The 24751-nt window shown below is 40.7% G+C and overlaps 1 protein-coding gene and 1 long non-coding RNA gene across 5 annotated transcripts in view; one reads left to right on the top strand and one right to left on the bottom strand.

The window, feature by feature from the left end:
* LOC144586547 (uncharacterized) overlaps nucleotides 1–24494 on the top strand; it is a 37024-nt gene extending 12530 nt beyond the window's left edge. The window contains exon 2 of the long non-coding RNA XR_013541423.1: nucleotides 17853–24494. This is a non-coding gene — a long non-coding RNA (uncharacterized LOC144586547). The remainder of the gene's footprint in view (nucleotides 1–17852) is intronic.
* The window catches only part of LINGO2 (leucine rich repeat and Ig domain containing 2), an 878998-nt gene that overhangs the window by 384176 nt on the left and 470071 nt on the right, over nucleotides 1–24751 (bottom strand). The window lies entirely within an intron of this gene.

The raw sequence follows: 24751 nt of genomic DNA, 5'->3' as shown, positions 1-24751 counted from the left end.
AAATTCATACCTGCAAGCATCTAGATTTCAGAGTCAGCTGCTTAACACTTTTGTTTGCAACCGTGCTACAGCTGACTTAGTAAATCAAGCAGCTGAGAGAAGAATTTAGAGAAGTCAGCAGTAGCAGCAGCAAATAAAGTTGACCAGATGCTGTACATGATAATAAAATTAAATATACAAACCCTGGTCTAACACTTCCAGTCTCAGTAACTGGGCTTGGAATGGAAGAAGAACAGAGAGCAAAAGTTGCAAAGAATATCAGTTAAAGATGTCAAAGTGAAGATGTGAATTTTTAGCATAAGAATATAAATGCATAAATAGAAGGAGGAAGGCAGAAAAATGTTTGAGGCAAAATATTCTAATAGTAGGGGGACATCCTGTCAGAAGGCATCCTTTTAGGAAGCAGGCTATGCAATTTGAACATGACATGGAGAACACAGAATAAGAAGAGTGTTGGTAAATTAAAAAGCATGGAATATGTCACATGCTAATTGTACTCTATTTTGTACATGCACACCAGGCATGAAAGGACAGCTGAAACCTTTCCACAAGTCACAATTCTGATAAATTTGTGCTTCCCAGCTTCACTATATGAACACTCGTCTCACTGCAAATAATACTGTGTGATAAATTTTATTATAACTTCACTGTTATTAATCTTTGCATGGGTCAAACCATCAAACCTCAAAACTGCTTCTGTAAGAGCATGATTCCACTTCAAAGTATGATGACAGAATATGATAAAGGACCAATAGTATTACAATTGAGAACAGCCTACATTAATGAAAGTCCCACAGCACAAGGATGCATGACTTAAGAAGCTATTACATGGACAGCACCCAGGTTACCTTGTGGATGATAAATGTGGATAAACTACAGTCAAACCTGTGGTTTATATGAGGCTGTTTCTGGGCTAAAATAGAGAGATTTACTGTATATGAGCAATCCAAGACCAAGTTATTTGTACTAGATATTGTCACGAAGAAACAATTCACTGAAAGCCTTAAGCTACTGCCAATGGATTATATGTGAAAAGATAAGAAAGTTGCAAAGACCATTTTTCAGCTGCTGGCTAAATCTTATGGATTATTCACATATTTTCCTGCATAGTATAAATTCCAGTCACTTCCAGTTTTAAAAAGCAAAACCACAATACTACATTGGGACAGGCACATTATCATGATTAAAACACTTAATTTTAGTAAGCCAGACAATACACTTCTGATAAACAAGAAAACATACCCTGTAGAAGTTGGAGTTCCATCAACAAGCAACCTCAAAAATATAGAAAGTACAAAAATTGCAAAATATCAAACATTAAGGTAAGAAACTTAAAGAATATGGAAACAAGTTCAGGTTGTTCTCCTCCCCAAACTAATTTCAGCCACCAGAGTTGTCCCAAATTATTAAGGCTTGGCTCTAACTTTTAGGCTTAACTCTTTCCCCTCCACTCCCCATGCACTAGCAATACGGAGGAGGCGGCGGAAGCGGAGACAATGACTGTGATCTACCCCCATGAACTAGCAATGCTGAGAAATAAGATGTGCAATGTAATACTAACAAGAACAAGAAGAAAATAATATAATTGTGTATAGAGGGAGTTAAATGCTGCTTTCAAACCATCCCAGTTCTTGATCCTTCTCAAAACCACCCTGCCCAGGGATTTCCACACTGGAAAAAAAAACCCACCTGACACCACCTGCCCATTAAATGTCATGTCTGGTTCGACCTTGGGTTTGCTTTGAAATTAAGATTCCCATCTCAGTAGATAGTGTTCTTCTCATCATAGACCATTTGCCATGCACTTGACATTTGATAAAATGCTGTGTGCGTGTGTGTGCGTGCGTGTGTGTGTGTGTGTGTGTGTGTGTGTGTGTGTGTGTGTGTGTGTGTGAGAGAGAGAGAGAGAGAGAGAGAGAGAGAGAGAGAGAGCACATGTATACCTGTGCAAACACCACAGGGAGTCTAGATATAGCTTTCAGATCAAACTAAATGAGTTCCAGTGCAAATAAAGTAGTAGAGAAATTGCAGCAAGCACTTGGATATGTTCTGACCCCTTTCTCCCACCCTAAAACTGATGCTGTATGTTAGAAGTAAGTTCTAATTTCACAAGTTCCATCAAGGAGTTTGTCGATTCAGTGAAATATATATTGTACCCTATATATTAGCTTTTACATCCCACATGGGGGGACAAAATATAAAAAGAAGCAAGAAAAGTTTTGTGCTGTTGCTGAACTCAAGCAAGAAGTATCCAGTTTGTTGCCAAATCAAAAACAGAATGTGCCCAACTCTTTACATCATACATGTCTCAGCACTTTATGTCACTATAAAAAAAACACTCTCCCTCCCAAACCCAAACCCATTATGCTCGCATGGGTAACGCAAAGAGAAGCTGGACTCCTTGATATCTTTACATCTCATTTCCTAAACAACTGCATTATTTATATTTAGAAAGATGGCTTTTCTTACTTTGCTTAGGGATTCAGCAAGAGATAGAACTGCAAAGGCAGCAAAACTTTATTGGCATCTTTCTGACATGAAGAAGTTTGTGTGGCTCAGTGGAGGCCCTTCATTTCTCTAAGTTTGCCTCGCGGGAGCCCACGCAGACAGTTGTAGAATGTTCCTTTGTTAAGCTTTAAACATTGACGGTTCATATTCACCAAACATATAGCGTCAATCCTGAAAAGAAACATTAATCATTAAGTTTTCTATAATAAACAGCCCTTCACTTATTTAGGTGGAAAAAGAACCATCATAGTTTATGGTGTGCACTAAACAAGTAACAACAGAGAAGCCTTTTTTTTACTTTACCTAACAGGAACGCTAGAATATCAGCTCTTGTGCTCTGAGACCAAAGCAGAATCAGATCTCATGTTAATGGATACTTGAAAGAGGAGTCTTTTGGTCTGAGGCCAAGAATCAGACCAAGAATGTACCGAAGATCATACAAGTTCAAGCTGCAGAGCTCTTTTCAGAAAAAGAAGAGGACAACTTTGTGTAGCAAACTCTGTGACCACAAGTATAGTGTCAGCATGAGCTAGACCAGGGATTAGGGATATAAATCCTGATTTGCTTTGTCTTTGGCTCAGTAAACAACAACAGCAACATGCTCCTCACTATACGGTGTTAGGATTTCCCCCATCTGCCTTGGAATCAACTTCTGAAATTAATTCTGAGAATGTTGGGATGTTTGAGATATCCCCAGTGTCATTAAAGAAAAATGCCAGTTTTGGAAGTCTTTATGAGTGGAAATTGCCATTTTGTCCCCCTGCCCCAATTTACATTGGATGCCTCAGAGGAGGGATGCAAAAAGCCCTTGTTGGCTTGCATGTGCAATTTACCAATCTTGTGTTGGGGGAATATACCTTGTGTAGGCATCAATTATCTTTTGTGCTGAGATAATCATAATAACAAAGCTACGTTGATGCAATACTAATGAAGTACACCTATGTACACCAATACCTGTGACTCACCCTCTCAGTTCAATTGTGTTACCTAAACAATATGAAAGTGGCCTCCACTTGGCTGATTCCCCTTCTGTTCCAAAACCACTATCCCCACAACTGTCTAGGAAATGATCGCGGTGATTAGGCTGAAGATGCAGTTATGTTCATACCAAAATGACAGGTTTACTAATGGTTCATTTGTGAAGGAGCTCATAAAACTAACAATCAAATGGTGATTTCATTGTTCTATCAATTCAGTTCCAGGAAAAATCCACTTTGTTTCGTGGACAGTACTATTGACCATTTGCCCCTGAAGAAATAACTACAAATGCTCATTCAATTTCTCTGAGGCAAAAAATCACTTCCTGAGGTGTTTACTACCCCTCGTGTCCCCTGAGCTTCACATATATATTTCCACAATATGCTGGTTACGCTGATGCTGGCATAGCATTGGTATAATTGCTGTTCTAAACTTTTCTGGGTTCAATCGAAGTCAATTAAGCAAATAAGACTTGAGGTAAGTTATGGTCTTCTTGCCATACCTTTCCCAGTTACAATGATTGCAGTATGAAGAACCTGACTAGAACTACAGAGGTCTTTCCCACCACAGGCCTGCGGATTTCTCAAAAGTAAATAGAGGTTTTGCAAACTTCTTTTTGTTTCCCTGTTACTTGTTATGGTGCACTGCAGAAAAACAAGCCACTCCTCTTCTCTATGAAACTACCATTCCTCAATTGTGTCAAGTTCTTCATTCAGGTTTTGACACATTTACCTCTAACACATCTTCACCTGCTCATTAGCTTCCAGCTTCTTAGCTTAAGATAGACCTTTCCTGGCCCTTTCCACCTCTGCTTTTCTCACTCTCACCTCATCCAGTCTTAATTCCATAAAGGCTGCCAGCTCTGAGATGCCATTTGCCCTCTGTTTCCATAAAATGAACCAATAACCTTACAGTGTCTTCAGACATAATGGAAATGTAGGAAATTCCGAACATTTCTGTGAGAACTGCAGGTGTCCACTTTCCATTCCACAAAATCAAGTTACTGTGTATTCTTTAAGCACTTCTAAAACAGAGTTTTAGAAACCTAAGGACTTAATTTTATTTATGCTTTGTTTGGGCACAAGTTCTGCAAAAACCTGTCAGAAATTCCCTCCAAGTGCAATAATCAAATGCATTTCTTTAAGCAAATACACCTGCAGAAGGCAGTTGAATGTTATTTAAAATGAAGTTGCTGGACCATAGTTTTAGCCATAAACTGGAAAAGTGAAAAAATCACTTTTTATAACCTCTCTCTCTCTCTCTCTCTAAATTTATACCCCACCCCGAGTAGACATGGTCTAGAGGGGCAGGGTATAAATAAAATAAATAAATAAATAAATAAATAAATAAATAAATAAATAAATTTGCCAATGCTGCTGGTGAAGAAAAAACTGATGAAAACTGCTTTGTCAAGCAACTTTATGTAAAGAAAGTGATAGAACACATTTTTTATCTTGTACAGGAGCTCAAAATCTCAAAGATGATGGTGATGACGTGCCAATGTAATTTGTTAACATCTGCTATAATACCTTTTCCGGGCTTGTAAAATGAGAAACTAGGCAATGGAGCATAAGATAGGTTTGTTTGAAAGATTTCACTCAACACTGCCTTCTTAAGTGCAGCTCAACCTGCTCTTTTATCACCTTTGAGGTCCATGTCTTTCATCCAGCTTTGGCAGCTTCTGGTAGCCAAATGGCAAGGCTCCAAAGTTCATATGGTAGGCATCAATCTTTCGAATACATTGTCCACATCCCCAACCTGCACAAACTGAAACATATCCATAACAAGAGTGGACAGTGTCCTAGTTTGATTAATCCTTGACCTTGTTACAAGTATGCCATTAGCACAGACACAAAGAATTTTATGGAAAACAACTTGATTTGCCGAGACTGAGCCTTTGAGGGCTCTGCCACCAACACTGTAGAGCCCATGTTAAGCAGATCTGCAACAATTTGACTGCTCTGTTGGCCAACTTTGCAGGAAGACAATCATGGTATGTGCTCAAGTATTTTTCCCCTGTTCCTACTCAGCTGTATTGATTCTATATTCTCTTGCCCCTTGCTCTCTGATCTTTGTCCCAAACATGTCATTGCCTTTAGTTCCTGAGAATATCAAGAAATCTATACAGATGGTCCTGTGGAAGAGTGATTATACTGATGACCCGGTTAATTCCCACATTTGAAGTAACAGCTAGAGAACAAAGTGATTAACATAAAGACAGGATCCACGTTTCTTTGAATTTTTTTTTCTATTTGGAGTTCTGTATGGATTTCTATTTGTCATCCTTAACATGTTTCACATACTAATGCTTGAAACCAAGGATGATAGCTGTTTAAAGTATTCAGGAGAGAAAGGTGTGTTGTGTTTGAAGGAAACTGGCCACACACTGGCTGGTTCACAGCCTTGAAACCTTCAGAAAAGCAACAAAACTAAAGAATACAATGGTTGGCTAAACAAACAAAACAACAACTAGCCTCAAAACTTCAGGGTCATATTAATTCTCTAATTTGGTGTTGTACATGACAAATTTCCAGAGGCACCCTTCTTTGGTGATTCTCATATATTTTTTCTTTATCCTAAGGTGATGGAGACTTGTTTAAGTAGGAAAGCTGATGGACTAATTGGCCTGAACCTCAGGGACAGCAATTTGAGCTTAGAAGTTTGGCAGCTTAACATTAATGTGCTTTCAAAAAGCTTGCGGCTGAAGCAAATCCCCATGAACTAGAGTGAAGCGCAAAGCTGATACCACAGTGTCTTGGGTCACATTTGATATATCAGACATCTCCAAGAAAAAAGGGAGAAGTAAGGGGAGAGAAAGAGTGTCTAATGCCTGCAGGAGGTTAAAAAATTATGTTACCTATCTATAAACATTGCTCAAATTTGGCTGTATTGCAGAAAGGGCATTGTGTTTCTTTAAGAAGAATTATCAGTATTTTAACTGATGACCTTCAACACCAGTTAATTGGCATCTGCAAATCCAGGTTCTTAAAGAGTAAAAGGGACTGGAAACACTGTTGCAAGTCAACTCTGTTGAGACATTCTGATTGAGCCTATATTGGTCAGAAGTTTGTACAGAATCCTGCAAAAGAAGACAATTTGGAAACTGGATATGGAAACTATCTTCACCAGCCAGCCCAGGACAGGATAGCTTTTTTTTCTAAAGCTCCAAATTCAGAAATAGGCTATCTTCTGCCCTTATGTGTGATGATGACGCAGATCTTTCGCTTGGCTTTCCATCCTGTTCATATAAATCTTTTAAGCTGTGGAACTGAACAAGCCTGTCATATAAAATCCAACAATGTTCTATTAAAATATTTCCAAATAATTTGTGTTTATGTCACTTTTTTATATAAAAAAGATGCAACAATGAAAAATAGGAGCAAGAGTAGCATCAGCAGCAACAACAACAACACCAAAAATTAATGGAAACCTAGCCTATAAAATGCTTTCCCTTTTTTTGGATAACATTTATGTTTAATAGATTGAAAACAAAAATTACAACAGACAATGAGATTAATCTCTCACACATTAATACTGAGAGTGACAGACCCAGTAATTAAGAAATGGCATGGCTTTTCATTCTGCACAGAGTACCCAGTTGATGAATGCACACACACCGCAGCAGGAGAGACAAAGGAACAAAGGTATCTCCTGTATGTAGGATTCCTGGTGGTGACCTTTGGAGCATCACCATATGCTCCTGAAGTGCATATGGAAGGCATGGGCTCTGTGCCTCTGAAGACCAGCCCACAGCACTCATACATCTTGTCTTCCAGATGAATTGCCTTTTAATTACTACTGGGGAAAAATATTAATCCTCCCTCCACTGGAAATATGTTTACTTTCTTCTAAGAACTGCTGGATAGGTCAATGGTTTAGGTATTGGTTATCAGTTCAATTCCTCACTGTGCCTCCTTGATAAGGGCTGGACCTGATGATCCATAGGGTCCCTTCAAGCTCTGCAGTTCTAAGACTGTTAATTAATTAATCTGTAAAAACAACAGCACATAGACCGTCCTGATCTTTTGTTAAGAAAATCTGATACAGAATGATGTCTTTTCTGAGAACTGCACTTTAATATGGCCATGTATATCCTGTGCTTTGCAGAGCAAAGTAGTCTGCTAGAGTAGTCTGCAAGGAAGGATATCGATCTACCTTTCCAAAAGTTCAGATACATTTTATCACCAGCTTGACGTATTTTCTGCTAACCACTTTGGTTTTGAGAAGTACAGATCTTCACAGCATCACTGAGTGATCATTTTTTCAGCTCTGAGACAAAAAGCTGTTCTCCAATTTTACAGTGAACAAAAGAAAAGCCTAAAAGAAGAAAATAATTAAACAAATAATTCTACCACTCTCTTTGACACAATGTTATTGCATTGTACAGTGCAACCGGGTGATAAACAGGGTGATAAACACAATAGCAAGCAACACAAACAAATGTTGGCTAGCTGGGGAAAAGCTTGATATATAAGCCTGGTTTTCAGTACCATAAAAATGTACTTTCTAGAGACTAGCACATTATGGTTTAAGTGAAGCTCTTAATTAGATAGTGTGAGAAAATGACGCATGACAGAAAGATATAAAGGCCTTCTTAATGGTTCCTGTGCAGATAATATAGGGCAAAGACAATCAATAGCCACGCCTCATTTCCTTTATGTCTTTTAGCTCTGAGTGGCAAAGATGTTAGTGTTTTCTGTACTATTGAGCATCTCAGAGTTTGTGCTGTAACGAAAAAATGAATTTGCATATGATGATGTAATTTGATGCAAGCTTCTCATCAAGTAAAACACTTTTCTCAATAATTAGCCAACATAGGAACATCTACTTTATTGCTTTGTGTTCATTAAAAAACAAAAACAAAAACAAACTATGCATTTATGTAGTTCCTGAAAATGACCGATATAATCGATATAAAGGCTGACAAACCAAATTATCAGATCACATTTAGTGCACATTAGTGGATAAACAGACTGCCCTTGACTACTCTTTTAAAACAGCAACAAAAACAACAGTCTGAAGCAAAAAAAGAGAAAATCTCATTTTTGCTACTTTAGAAAACATTTGCTTTCTAATGCATTCTGCTAATGGTCTGGTTGTCATAGAAAATAGGAGTATTCAGAAGCCCCCTGACCCACTCTGTAGCTGAAAACAAGGCACATTCCTAATAGAAAATACAGTTTCTTATCATAAGTATATCACTCTCAAACTTCAACATGCCTCAGCTCTGCCTCATGCTCACACTGCATTTGCAAAATGGCAACAATCATAACAACTCGAGGTTTAGGGTTCCTATATGGATAACTGAATTATGACAGGAAAATGCATTCAGATACACATATCCGGAATTGGTCTGGGTGAAGGGCCTCCCACTAGCATCTCACCTGACCAATTTGCAGCGTTTTTAAAATCCAAAGTGGAGGCCATCCGCCGTGACCTTTTTCCTTTTTTAAATACAATGGATTGAGCCGAGATGTCCAGCGCTCCGCCTTGCCCGGTTATTCTCGATTCCTTTCAGCCTGTGACGCCAGATTTGGTGGACAAGGTGCTTGATCGCTGTCAGGCCTCCACCTCTTCTCTCGACCGTTGCCCGGCCTGGCTAATCAAAGCAGCCAGGCCAGTAACAACTGAATGGGCCACCGCAATAATTAATGGGTCTCTCCAGGAAGGCAAGGTTCCCCTTGCCCTCAAGGAGACACTCATTAGGCCCATTAGGAAGAAACCAAATTTGGCGACGGACGACATTGGAAATTATAGGCCCGTCGCCAATGTTTCTTTCCTTAGCAAGGTGGTCGAGAGGGTGGTGGCAGATCAGCTCCAGGCACTATTGGACGAAACCAATGCTATGGACCCATTCCAGTCGGGCTTCAGGCCTCGCTATGGTACGGAAACGGCACTGGTCGCACTGATGGATGACCTGTTGAGGGAGGCCGATGGGAGCAATATGTCCTTGTTGGTCCTCCTTGACATCTCAGTGGCCTTTGATACCATTGACCACGGTATCCTCCTGGGGAGGCTCTCTGAGTTAGGAATAGGTGGCCTAGCACTTGCTTGGCTCCGTTCCTTCTTGGAGGACCGGCACCAGAGAGTACAGCTTGGAGAAAGGGTCTCGACCCCGTGGAGCCTCAATTGTGGGGTTCCACAGGGGTCGATCATCTCTCCAATGCTATTTAACATCTACATGAGGCCACTGGGAGGGGTCATCAGGGGGTGTGGAGCTTCGTGTCACCAGTACGCTAATGACACGCAGCTCTACATTTCCTTTTCATCTACCTCAGTGGATGCCGTTCCGTCCCTTCAGCGCTGCCTGGAGACTGTACTGGAATGGATGCAGTTGAATGGGTTGAGGCTGAACCCAGACAAAACGTTGGTCTTGAGGGTGGACGGTCCTCCCGTCAGCAGTATAGGCAACTCCCTTTCTTTTGGGGGGACGACCCTTACCGCAAAGAATGAGGTCCGCAGCTTGGGGGTACATCTGGACCCGGAGCTTACCATGGAAACCCAGGAGGCGTCCGTGGTCCACTCTGCCTATTTCCATCTATGGCGGATTGCCCAGCTGCATCCATATCTTGATCGGGGCACCCTCACTACTCTAGTACATATGCTCGTAATCTCGAGATTAGACCATTGTAACCCACTCTACATGGGGCTGCCTTTGAGGCTGATGCAGAAACTTCAGATGGTCCAGAACACGGCAGCCAGGTTACTTAGTGGGGTGAGAAAACACCAACATATCTCCCCCACTCTGGCTGCACTACACTGGTTGCCCATCTGTTTCCGCATCGACTTCAAAGTGCTAATGGTCACTTATAAAGCCCTAAATGGTTTGGGACCTCAATATTTGGCAGACCATCTCCTCCCACCCAGATCTACCCAAATCCCCCGTCATTGCCAACAGGGACGGCTGAGGGGTCTGACACCGAGAGAGGCTCGGAAGCAAAAAACTAGAAACCGGGCCTTCTCGGCGGTGGCCCCTCAGCTGTGGAATGCCCTTCCAGCAGAAATTCGGCTGGCACCCTCGCTGGGTGTTTTTTAAAAACAGTTAAAAACTTGCCTATTTAAGCAGGCCTTCCGTCCAGTCAGCTAAGTCTTTTATTTTTTTCTTTCTTTCTTCTTATTCCATTTTGCTAACTTTTAATCCAATTGTATTAATATATTAATTGTATTTTATGATTATTTATATTTTATATTGTCCTATTTTATGTTGTAAGCTGCTCCGAGTAGACATGGTCTAGAGGGGCGGGGTATAAATTTAATAAATAAATAAATAAATAAAAATAAATAAAACAAGGGCTGGGGAGAAAGAAAATACTTTCTGGACTGTAGTTCCAAGAAACCCCAAGCCAACATAGTCATTAGCCATACTGGCTGCAGGATTCTAGGAGTTGCAGTCCAATTCCCTAATCTATTTGAGCATTAGCATTTGAGGGCTGCCTCTTGAACCTTTTAATAGAATACCATTGAGCATTACCAACCACATCTGTTCATATAGTGCAGGGATCAATGAGTCGCTTTATAGCACCCAGGAGTTTAGGTATCTGGCTGCAGAGCCAGAAGAGCTTAGGAGCTTGATTTCCCATTGTGACTGGACTTGATGGTTGTGAAGGAGGTCCAGGAGAGAGTGTGCCATCCCACAAGAAGGAGCGGGAAGAGGGAGTAAGGAAGCCTGAAGGTGCTGGTGTGGAGACAGACTCAAGGGAGAACATGACCAAGGAGGGGGAAAGAACGGAGCTAAGCGGGAAATTTGAAATATGTCTGGTGGAAGAACGTGGGAGTGTGAAGGGGAAGGAGCAGGAGCTGTCAGTCTGGGAAGAGGGTATAAGTAGTCAGGGGGAACGTTGATTCGAGGTAGAACTAGAGTTGTGGAAACGTAAGAGAGAGCTGGAGAGGTTGCAAGAGTAAGAGAGGGTAAAGACCCAAGAGTTGCTATGGGACTTTCCTAACCTTAAGTTAGAAGGGCTGTTGCCAGATCCAGTCTCTAAAGAAGCTGCTGAGGCAAGACAAGAGACACTGGAATGGTCCATTATAGTCTTTCCTAAGACCAAAGGGAGATTAGACTACTGCAATGCTGTTTATTTGGTATTGCCCATGAGGCTGCTACAGAAACTTCAACAGGTCCATGAATATGGGGGCCAGATTAGTGAGTGGAGTGAAAAAATACGATAATATCTCCACTACCCTGGCCACCATGCACTGGCTACCTGTTTGTTTCTGTGACAACTTCAAGGTGATAATTCTAACATTAAAGGCCCTAAATGGTTTAAGACTTCGATACCTGGCATAACACTTCCTTCCAGTGAGATCTGCTTGACCTTAAGTGTTGAGAGCACCGACTCAGAGAAGACCAAAAACCAGACTTTCTCAATGATCACCTTCCCCCCCACCACCTCTGGAATAATCTCCCAGCTGAAATTTCCCTGGCCCCTTCACTGGGAATTTTTAAACAATCGTTGAAAACATGGCTCTTTAGACAGGCTCTCACCATCATAGCACAGAGGCTTTTCATCGCTTAAATCATCTGGTTTTGTGTTGTTTTATCACATTGTGAACAGCTCAACAGTGGCCTTGGTAGCCAGATGGGTGGTATAAAAGTTGGATAAATAAATAATAAATAAACTGTTTGCTTGAGAACTCTGGTCTATTCGGCAGAACTAAAATAATCAAGGTACTCCATATGCCTGCCAACAGTATGAAATTAACCCAATTTAATTCTCAGTCTCTCTCTTTTCTTGGTGCCTTCTAAACTGCTAATCAAAGTACAAATACAAGGACTGGGTTGGCTCTTGGGTGTTATGCTTCTGTTCCATTGCTGGGGGTGGGGGTGGGGGTTGAGATGGGGATGGGATGGAACCCCTTTTCTTTTGAGAAAATCAGGAAAAGGCAATGTGGTCCCCCAAACAATATATATGCAGGAATTGGATCACTCACAAAATAAAACAAACAAACAAACAAACAAAAAACAGACAGCAAGCTTTTGATGATAATTAATTTTCTTCAGGCTCTGCACCAAGATCTTATGGGTGGTTCCAAAATTATATGCTTTTATTAAAGTCCCAATGTCTCATGGCTGTTTTTGGGGCCATGTTAAACTTCTTAGATGGAAATGGCTGCAGTCTGCAATCTCTAGGAGGCTTTTGGGGAGAGGGTGTGGATTCAAACCCCTCCCCAACCAGTATTTTTGAATTTATCACCCAGCTCTTTAAACAAAGGGCAGCCTAGCAATCTGATCTTCCCTCATTTTCTCCTTCTGCCTTCTTTTGAAACTCAAAGAATTTCTATTTGGTTGGGAAAAACAAGAGAACATAGAAGCGTGGTCAGCTTCCATCACAGTTGGGATTGAATCCCCCCCTCCCCCAGTTATACCACCAGGAACAGCCTATTATAGCTAAATCAATAGTTTTATCTGGTGGATGCTTTCCTCGGCATTCAGTACTGCTTGTCTAGTGTTAAAAAGGCCATGCTGTTCAAAAACTCACATTGTTCCTCAGTTGTTGCCCTGACTTGGCCATTCTACGGTATTTTACACAGTTCAGAAAAAATCAGGAAAAGGCTTTGATGTCCACAAAACAATACAAATGCAGGAGCAGGTGATATCTTTAATGGACCACTAAGGTAATAAACCAAACAAGCCAAACAAAGAGCAAGTATTCAATGATAATTCATCTTCTTCAAGCTTTGCATTTAATTTATTTGAGTTTCAAAAGAAGGCAGAAGGGAGAAATGAGGAAAGATCATATTGTTGGGCTACCCTTTGTTTAAAGAGCTGGCTGATAAATTCCAAAACAGTGACAGACTGGAGCCATTTCCACCTAAGAAGCTTAACCTGCCCCCACTGAGGGCTGTAACATGTAGAGATTTTAATAAAAGCCTGAAGAAGATGAATATATTATTGAAAGCTCACTGTGTTTTTTTGATTTATTTCTTTAGCGGTCCAATAAAATCACCTGTTCCTGCATTTTTTTAGAGTGCTAGTGAATATTACTGGGAAGCTAGTAACACTCACATGCAAAAATCTGTAAACTGTCAGTACAACCAAGCAATAGTGCTGCTTTTCAAAGCTCACTCTTTCATAATGCTACATAAGGTATGGTGTCTCAGCAGGAAATACTGTGACAGGAAGGGCACCGCAGCGCAAAAGTAATAACTATCTATTTGAAATCAAACAAGGTCTGTTTATTTTCAAGAGCAAAGCCTGTGCAGTTTCTGGGCCTTGTTTTGGGTTTTTGCAATTATTCCCCCTTTAGGTACTTTACGTAACCAAAAAGGTAGAAGCAGGGGAGCTACTTCAGGGGAAATGAGAGATAACAGCAGCTTGTGTGCTAAGGGAGAAATTCAAACAGGCAATTTGTAACCTTGTATGTGTCCATATTATTCTGTTCCTTTACATTTACTTATGGACAATCCAGAGAAAGTAAAAGCAAAAATGGAAACATTACAGTTCCAAATAGCTTGACGGCAATCCGTGATCAATGGGAAAACTTGTCGATACAATGAATAAAACTGTGCATTTCATAAAGAGATTTGCATGAAAATTTGCATTTTGTATTATATTTTATTTGCATATTTCCTTAATGCCCAAATGCATTTTTCTTGAAGTACTGTTGTGATTGTAGAAGAAAGGTAAGACTTGGACTGAACACACACACACACACACACACACACACACACACACACAAAAAGACATTTAAAGAATCCTGTTGTTTAAATGTGTGGACAGGGAGGCTGCTGTCACTGTAATTGTTGTTCTGCTAACAAAAGCACTTTGCTGTACAGTATTACTTCTTAGCACTATTGTCACAACCAGTGCACCAGAAGAATACAAGGAAATAGTGTTCATTTCCCTCTAGCTTTCAATAGTATACTGTATTTGGATATTGCATCTGGAAAATGTTGGAATTATTGGAAACTCACATGCTGTCTTTAGTAGGTGTAGCTAGGAGGGTCATTTCTGGACTGGAGTGACTATCAATTTATCCAGCACTAAGCAATAGTTCCTCCCCTGCCTCTGAATTCAAACATTCTTAACTCTCTGCTAAGAATGTTTTCTCTCCAGCCACTGGGTTGAAAGTAGACAGTGATTCTGTTGAGGCCTTTTGTTGCAAGCTAACGTGTTTTGAATTTGCTGTTATCTGTTCACTATAAATAAAAGGAATCTTTTATTCTTTCTCCAGCTAATGTCTTAGATTGAGTTATTAAGACTGTAAGTGCCAGCTGATGAGGAAAAGGGGTGGAGTAAACTGGGGAAATCGAAACTAATCTACTCTGTGAATCCCTGTGCTTCTGCTGTGCAACTACAGGAATTTAACCAAAAGTCAAAACTCTGCAACAGAAAATATTTTAAGAGTACAAAAGACAAAACAATACTTTCCTTGCCATGTAGTATTGCTGAAAACAAGATATAAAATTTGAAAAATTGCAGTGAAAATGCCTTTAAAATGCCCTGAAGAAATAACTTTTGAAAGAAACTAGGAAGCATTTTCACATAAAGTTTCGTGATACATTACTTTTGAAACTTTAAGTAAATGGTTGCAATAACTACACTTCTATTATGAGCTGCTTCCAAGCCGTGCCTCAGTGTGGTGGTGGACCCAGTGGGGGCAATCGAGAAAACACAGAAGCTGGGTGGATAGGGGCACATAATTCCATCTCTGGATCTTGGAGGTCTGCATTTGTGACCATGCCTTGAAATGTCCTTAACCTTCCTTAACCTTTTCTCTTTTTACATTGAAAGATCCCTCTTGTGTCCTACAGAGGTACAGTAAATATATTTTTAATCTTGCTGTGCTCTAAAGCATGTAGTACCCACTACATGCTTTAGAATGCAAAAGGGGACATTGTCAGCCCATCTGTTTTATACAAGAAAGGTAGTTTCGGGTGCTGCTGAGGTGGCATGTGCCAGTTAAAGAACTTACTTTGTCCATCCCTACTGTGAGCTCTCCCACTGAGAGAGATACATCTGAAAGAGGGTTCTCCGTCTAGTCTCAGACTTGCTGGAGCAAGCTGCTCACTAGAAACTCTGGCCTGCATTTCTGGACCCCATTCCTGAGTTGAGAATGATTCAGCTCTTTGTGTGAGGCGAAATGTTCTTTCCACAGGGCCTCTTTGCCCCCCTGACTGGCAAGAGGTGAATGTTCAGGGGAAATGAAAGTTTCATTTCCTTGTAATTGAAGGCTCAGGGTGTATAAGGAAGCCCAGCCCTCACCCCTCCTCTTTCCAGATTGTGTGCCTATCCTGCACTGGTTGTGGAAGGGGCACTTAAGGGCAGATCAGGGTGGGCTGTATTAAATAGGTCACACTGGAGGGTAGAGCAGAAGGGGAGGATTAGCAGAGATTCCAAAGGGGCATCCGGGTGGGTGCTAGCCCTTCCAACATCCCAGCAGTGCAAATCATGAGATTCTGTTGCTGGGGTGGTAGAGAGATGTACTGGGGGGAGCATCCCTGACTGTTGCTCGCCTAAGGCCATGAGGCTTGGGGTGGCGGTGGGCTGGAAGGTTCACCCAGTGCTCACCAGCACTGAGACAGGCTGTAAGTAAGATAGTCCACATCTGGAGCTTTGGACTTGCCTGTGTCAGGGCAGGAGCGGAGTCGGGAGGGACCCCCTGATCCTCATATAGTCCTCTGCACTATAGTAGGCCCCTCTACAAGAATTGGGTGGTTACAGTTTAAATGTTAAAATCAAATTGTGGCCCTAGATAAACCCATTACCTATGTTTCATCTCTTTATTCTGGTAATGGGGGAAGGGGTATGCAATGCATTGCAATATTTGGAGAAGGGTGGCATCCAAAGAGGTAACTGTGTTCCACACACACACACACATATTCACCTGGGGTACATGGTTGCAAACTAAGGCAGTTCGCTTAAAAAACACAGACCAAACAAAATTATCCAGCATCCCCAATCCAGATCACTCAGACCCAAATCTGATTCCGTCAACTGTCCTACCTAATACTACTGGAGTGGTCTGGATTAGTACAACAGTGTACTAACATTTACCATTGTTAAAACTCACTGATCTTCATGTCATAAGTCTTTTAAAAATGGTATTAGGATATAAATTATGAGGTGTCCAAATATATCACACACCTTTATTTCAGAACAATAGAAGGTATTTGTCTGCAACATAGCTGCTCCCTCCCACCATGGAAAGCACTCAGTGAGACACTTTGTCTTTCTTAAAACGCCTCTCTTACTGCCTCTTCAAAGGATTACTCTTTAATCAAAGAGTATCTGCTTCCTGGCTGGCTTATGGGTGATAGTGAGGGACTACGTATATCACCCATAAGCTAGCCAGGAAACAGGTACTCTTTAAATAATAATTATTAATAATTTGTAATCACTGAAGAATTGATGCTTTTGAATTGTGGTGCTGGAGGAGACTCTTGAGAGTCCCCTGGACTGCAAAGAGAACAGACCTATCCATTTTGAACAAAATCAACCCTGAGTGCCCACTGGAAGTACAGATCCTGAAGCTGAGGCTCCAATACTTTGGCCATCTCATGAGACGAGAATAATCCCTGGAAAAGACCCTGATGTTGGGAAAGTGTGAAGGCAGGAGGAGAAGGGGACGACAGAGGACGAGATGGTTGGGCACTGTCATCAAAGCTACCAACATGAATTTGACCCAATTCCGGGAGGCAGTGGAAGACAGGAGGGCCTGGCGTGCTCTGGTCCATGGGGTCACGAAGAGTCGGGCATGACTTAATGACTAAACAACAACAATCACAAATAATTTGTGATTACAAATTATTTTCCCAGGAAAGCCTTTTTCAAAAAGTTCTTCAGAAGGATGGGCACACAACAAAATTGGCCACAATGTTGTTCATCTGGAGTTGTACGGAGATTTTGCTTGGTATTATGGGAGGAATTAGAACTAACAAACCACTCGTTATATGGAAGAAATTCTGCCTTGTGCCAACTGAAAAAAATGTTGGTATTTTGCAAATTATGGTGAACTATGCCCAAAGCACTTCTGCTAATGTACATGCCATCTACTGAGAGCTGTAATAGCCCTCAAATATCATGCTGTATTACACACATTACGTATGGGGAAATGTGAAATCTATGTAGACAGATGCAAGTACAGGAATGCTAATGGTGAAGCGAAAGATAGACAGATGGTCAGTTCACTTGTTGACAGCATATCCCTTGAGCTAATTTCTCCAAAAGTACTTTGATTGGCCTCTGTTACTTCTGAGTTATTGGTTGCCACTAGAGATGATGGACTTCTGCAAAGGGACAAATCTGTGGTAATGCTTCTGCATTACAGGCTGACAATGCTGTCAGTCAAATGGATGACATGAGTTCTCCTCACACCCCACCATGGGCTGACATTTCTAATTTTATTTACTTATATTTGATTTTCTAGGCCACATGTCTGCTCCAAGCAGCACTCAAAGCAGCTTTGATGAGTCAAAAATTTCACAGAGTGGATCAAACAGATATAATTTTTTTTTTTAGCCGATTAGGGGCTTGAGTGACAGCATTACAGAGCAGAAGATCATCTCTGCTGCAAGTAACTCTACTTCTCTGATATTCTGCATGAACTGGCATATGGAAAAGAACTGGGCATTCACAACCACTGGCCATCCTGGATTCTTGATGTGGGTGTTAAACGCTGCTTTCTGTAACATGGCTAAATAAGTTAGTGAATGGTAGAGCAATTCACTTTGACAAATTATTACTTTTATGAAAATCAATTTGCAAAATTATTTCAATAAACCTCTGTAAGTGTTGAGTACAGATCATTTGCATTATGAAACTGACATGGATTATGGAACACACTGAAAGCAGAAAATGTTTTACTCTAAATGAAAACTGGAGCAACATGGGGGGGGGAAACATATAAGTGAATAAAATTTACAGTGGGAGTTTTGGTAGTACACTAGCAAAACTATAGCAGTGTGTGGTAGCTTTTAAAAACTGGAGATTCAGAGATAATTTCGTGTTAATTATTCATTTAGTAAAATTTACTAGGTGCCCAAATCCCACCTTTACTAATCAGTTCTTAATCTATGGAGGATAACCCTCATTCTAAAGTACTGAAACAAACTGATAGAGACATGTGTGATCATGCATGTTACACATTGGGATGTGAAAAAATGGTCATGGATCATGTACTTTGTTTCCTGAAAGCTCCCTTTCCTGAAGTCAGGGTATGAGCAGATATACCTTGGAGAATCTGTACCTCAAGCAGCTGCAGTTGTGACTTAACCACCCTGGAGCCCTCCCAATAAACTGACTCCTCTTTATCTTCCTCAAACCAGTCCCCCCAATTACCCATGACTTCCTCCCCTGGGCATTCTTCCAGACCCTCCCTTTCATGACTCCTCCCAGTCTCCACCTCAAACCTCTCACATTTTTAAGTCAGTGAACTGTTAGTCACGCCATGCCACAAACCATAGTCTTTGCCAGCTTCTTTCCTGTATTAACAATTCCAGGTTGTCTCTCTTCTCTGCCTCTTGCTTCATCTTGTACGTCTACCCATCTTCTCAGCTTGTGCTCACCATGGATTTTAGAAGATCTGCCAAATCTGTGAAGCATACCCTTCCAAGCTTCCTTCTGATGCTATCTGTCAACTGCCTGCCATTTTTGAAGGTTTCCTGGTTCACAATGCTGATTCTGTCTGTGGCTGTCAGTATACACTAGTCCTGGAAATAACACTGAATTTGGGTACAATATTTTCAATTTAATCCTACCCCCAACCCAACGCAAGCCCTCAACTTGGTGGAAATTTATAATCCATAAATGTGATTTAAATTTCTAAGTGCATACTTAGTAGATGTCTTTGGATGTACCACTAATCTGTGGCTTACCATTATATGAAGAAACGTTAGATTTGTGAGTACACTTTTCATCCTCCAGTACAGCCACAAGAAGACAATTTCTTACTTTCAACCTATTCTTCTGTTCCATTCAAGGAAGGCTTGAAAGAACACCGGGTACAGTTAAAAGTGTGCTGCTTATATACTGTCCCATAGCACTTAAAGCAGTGGTCGGAGAATTTGTCACAAGGGCTGAAAAGCTTCATATTTTGTACTACAAGTCCCAGAATTCCATGCCAGCCTAGCTATTGGTTGTACTGGCTGGGGGACTCTGAGGAGCTATAATCCAGAATATTATCCCCTAAACCTGTAGTTTAGGAGACTCTTTTTTTTTCCAGATCAAAGTTTTGTTAATCGTCAGGTTCCCTCAAATAATCTGCCTCTTAAGATTCTGATTCAAGAAATGTGTTCTTCCTTAGAATTTCAATGCATCCAATGGGGCCAGGAGACTACTTCAGTTCAGAGAGAATTAAAGCAATGGCTTTTTTCTAAAAAAAATGAAATGTGCTCAACTTGTAGTGTATGATTTGAATTATATATACTTATCTCTGTAGGAACCTAGCTGTTTCAGCCACTGCTCTAACTTGGCAATATCTAGATCATATGATGTCACAGTAATCTGTTCACGAGGTCACTATTTTTAGTATAAACATAACAGCACATCCACGGGCACCTTTCCTCTGTAAAACTACAACCCCCAACAAGAACTGTGGCTGCTGCCTGTTTTTTATACAAGAAGAAAGGCCTGAGTCAACCATGCAGCCTTAGAGCTAGGCCCTGCTCCAAGTGAACAAAATGTAGGCCTCTGAAGGTGCAGAATTCCCAGAATTCTGCTTGGGGAATTCTTGAACGATTCTGGGAATTGAAGTCGAGAAAGAAAAAAGGATGGCACATCCCTAGTATTGAATATGTAAAGACAAGGATTGCAGTACCTCCATCATTCCAACCCTAGTTTTGTTATCCTCTGTCTGACTGTGAAAGAGAGATCAGTGTCTCGGGACTTAAGAAAACATATCACTTTATTTCAATCTAAATGTGCCTGACATGGTTTGTCCTGAATGTATGGCTTTCTTCAGAAGCTGTACAAAGTAAAAGAGAAAGAGAGGGGGCAACACTTTACCATTTCTACATTTTTTATTACATCACATAGATATACCCATCTGAAATTTTTATATACATGGTTCACAGTAAGAATATTCATCCAGCCTCTGGGCTGCAAGGTCAAATGACCAGCAGTTCAAATCCACGTGATGGAGTGAGCTCCCGTTGCTTGTCCCAGCTCCTGCCAACCTAGCAGTTTAAAAGCATGTAAATGTGAGTAGATAAATAGGTACCACCTCGGTGGGAAGGTAACAGCATTCTGTATCTAGTCGCGCCGGCCACATGACCATGGAAACTGTCTACGGACAAATGCTGGCTTTACAGCTCGGACACGGGGATGAGCACCGCCCCGTAGAGTCGGACGCGACTGGACAATTGTCAAGGGAACCTTTACCTTAACCTTTAGTCATTATACTTTATACATACTGTTGATTTTTTGTATATTTCAGATCTTTTGTAGCAAAAACTTGAAGTAATCATTTTCTGTATGCCTTTATCAGTCTCTCACATCATTGTGGAGGAATTTTGGCTCCCTTTTCTTTACAACGTTGCTTCAATTCATTGCGGTTTGCAGGTATTTGTTTATGCACAGCTCTCTGAAGGTCCCATGTCAGCATTTCAATCAGGTTGAGGTCTGGACTTTGAGTGGGCCATTGCAACTCCTTAATGCTTTCCTTTTTCAACCATTCTGTTGTCAATTTGCTGGTTTGCTTGGGGCCATTGTCCTGTTGCATGATCCAATTTTGACTAAGCTTTAGCTGTTGGACAGATGGCCTCACATTGGACTCTAGAATACTTTGGTATACAAAAGAGTTCATAGTTGACTCCATGACAGCAAGGTGCCCATGTTCTGTGGCTGCAAAACAAGCCCAAATCATCACCCATCCACCACTGTGCTTGACACCTGGTGCAAGGTGTTTGTGTTGATATGCTGTGTTTGGTTTTCAGAACAAAAGGAACTGGTACATCCACATAGTCCAGATTATAAATGAGAGACAAGGTCTTAGGATGTAGAAAGTAGAAACAAGCTCTGTATTCTGTATTTCTTTAAATGAGTAGTTAAAAAACTCTGGCTCAACGCGTTTCAGCGAAGGCTTCTTCAGGAGCGAGCTTCTTTATGCTCTTTTAATTCCTAAGGAAGCAATATGGGTGTATACATTGTTTTTCACATAATTGTATCACCCAGCTGGTGTTACACGTGACTAGTGAGGAGGTTTATAGGTGCCAGAAATAAATAAATATATAAATAAGAGGTCCAGCAGAACCAACAGGGACACACACACACACACACACACACACACACACACACACACACACACACACACACAGAGTCCAGTTCTCAGCATAAATGGTTGACCAAGGTGACCAAAGCAGTCTCCATCCCATAATCAGGCCTGAAGCCAGACTGAAATGGATCTAGATAATCCATCTCATCCAGGAACCCCTGGAGCTCAGAAGCCATGACCCGCTCTTGCTCTGGCACCGTGCCCAAGAATGGACTAAGTGGAAATTATCCAATACTGTGGGATCCAAAGAGGATTCCCCCCCCCCGTACCCAACAACAGTCATACTACTGCCTCCTTTAAGCATGCTGGTATCCTACCCTGCTTCTAGGAAACATTAACCACTCCTCATATCCACTTGGCCAATCCTTCTCAGCCACATTAACATCAGTGGGCTAACAGTTTTCTTGAACAATTTAATGTTAACACTACCATGCGCCTTTCTAATGGGGCAGGGAATGTGAGTGGTATCTATGCTCACATGTCCCCCCCCCCAAAATAAACAGCCTTAAATGAATTTGCCAAGAGTCACTCCCTGAATCACCCAACATTTTAACAAAACCATGGTTAGACATTGAAGAACAACTGCCCATCACCAAAGACTGCAGAGTTAGCCTCCTATTGGGCCCTCTTACTGTTCAAGTATGCTCATCTCCTCCCCTCCCTATTTTCTACTTCATTTCTCTATGTGGCATGTAACAATGGAATTTGTCCTCCATTCATAAGTCTGCTTTGCATATCTTGTAGACCTATCTCATTTAGAGGTTTCAAAGTGGCACATCTATGTCTAGGACTCATTAAAACTTGATGTCCCTCCTGCACATCCAAGATGGGCTTGGGGATGGAATGGGCAAGCACACTTGCCTATACCCGATATTAGCACAGAAATTTGGATGAACGAAAATAGAGAGATGAATGATGAAAAACTCTGCCAAGTTAAAGTGCTATATGAAGGATTTAACACAGCTGGGTCAGGCCAGGCATTTGCCAGAACGGGGTAGAACCTGCCTAAGGAGATGGGAGAGTCTTTGCTGGCACTGAAGATTAACATACAGTATATCACAAACATCACATCTTTTCAGTGCTGACATGTAGCCTTATATACCGTGTTTCCCCCAAAATAAGACCGGATCTTATATTAATTTTTGCTCCCAAAAGCGCATTAGGGCTTATTTTCAGGGGATGTTTTTTTTTTCCATGTACAACAATCTACATTTATTCAAGTACAGTCATGTCATCTTTTTCTGGTTGCTGCACAATGGTGGATGGTGGGGTTTCACTTAACTAGGGCTTATTTTGGGGGATAGGGCTTATATTACGAGCATCCTGAAAAATCATACTAGGGCTTATTTTCAAGTTAGATCTTATTTTCAGGGAAACAGGGTAGTATATACTAATTAATGTTCCAGAATTGTTTCAGCATTTATTATTCAATTGAAGACATTGCACAAACAGAACCTTATCACTAGATAATAAAATTAAGAACTGTACAGAATTAGAAATTATATTATAGCCTATGCTAGCTTTAACCTTGGATCATTGTGCAGAGTTTGCTTCTAATGTATGTAGTATAAAGTTGTAGGGTGTTGTCATTTTTAATTATCACATCAAATTAAAAACAATTAAAACTGGCTTCTTTCTTAACAGTAACAACAAGATTTCTTGAATGAACACTCTGAATTTGTGAAGCCACGAGATGGCAGTACACAATCCAATTCATTTAATAGCTCTTCTCATGAATATTTCTGAAACAGTGTGATGTGGAGGGGAAAATGATACACTGCAGTTTAGGAGAGATCAGATATAAGAATAAAACATTTTAGAGTGCAGAGGAGAAGGCTGGAAGAGAATAGTTAATGATTTTTTAATTGAAAATGTGTAATATTTAAGAATGTTTTCTTAGAAGTCTGACATTTTCACTCCTGTTCCTTTTAATGGGAAGATTAAATTGCATACTTAACACTGGCCAAACAAATGTTGTTATCTACCCTAAATTACTTTGGAGTTGGGTAAATACAATGCCAAATAAAAACATGAGGGATGACATTTGGAGGTAATTTCTGGAATTAGCCATAACATTCGTGGTACTGATATAATTTACAAATTGAAAGCTAGCAATTTGTTACGGAGCTTTTAAAAAATAGAAGCAGGCAACCTTACACAAAACACTCTCCTCTAATTAATACCATGCATTTCCAGTTGATGTCCTATTTCTGTGCCTGCATGTTTGGAATCCATCCAGCAAGGGCTGGAGTTATTGCTGGCCAATGCTTGATTATTGTTACTTCATGGTGTAGAGAAAAAAATCCCCATCATGACACCCGCAAGAAGAGTCCAGAAATTCCAAACAGCTGTGTTGACCCGCATCTCTGTGTGTGTCTCTACAGATGACATAATTCAAGATTTTCCAGAAATATCTCTTTCCCGCATCAGGGAGACGGATGTTATTTCAAAGTTGCCCAACTAGTTCTAGCAGTCTGCTTGCCCCTTCCAGCTACTGTGATGATGGCAACCACATTCAAAGGGAACGGGGGTCTGGGCCATGCATGTGTTTGTCTGGTTATATTAACATCTCAGCTTACAAAAAAGGTTCTGCTGCTTTGACCCTGCAAACCCCAGCTCCATTGTATCACTGCTTTCGCCTTATATGATTTTTTTTTAAAAAAACCAAAAGCACATCCTTCCTTCTTGTTGGTTTGTGCTACATTTTAGGCCAGTCTTCTTGTGGGTTGTGGGGAGAGTCTTCTCTACATACACATACATATACACTCACTAAGGCAAAAAGGATACCAAAACAAAGAGCCAGGGAGATTAATTCCTATTATTTCGGAAACAGGTCGTATTGAATAAGAAGCATTAAAATAACAATCCTATTAATGGATATATACTAATGTATCTATTAATATGTATCCATTAATATGTATCTACTAACAGTTCACTTCCCTAGTTGTGCAGTTCGGAAGGGGATGGGTCTTAGAGATGACTTAGAACAATCCAGAGGAGTTATTCATATCAAATACGACAGACCAAATACTGTTCCTATGTAATTAAGTGTCCAT

The sequence above is a fragment of the Pogona vitticeps genome, chromosome 2 (assembly GCF_051106095.1).
Source record: "Pogona vitticeps strain Pit_001003342236 chromosome 2, PviZW2.1, whole genome shotgun sequence".
NCBI lineage: Eukaryota > Metazoa > Chordata > Lepidosauria > Squamata > Agamidae > Pogona > Pogona vitticeps.
Note: the sequence above shows the minus strand (reverse complement) of the source record. Positions and strands in the feature narration are given on the sequence as shown.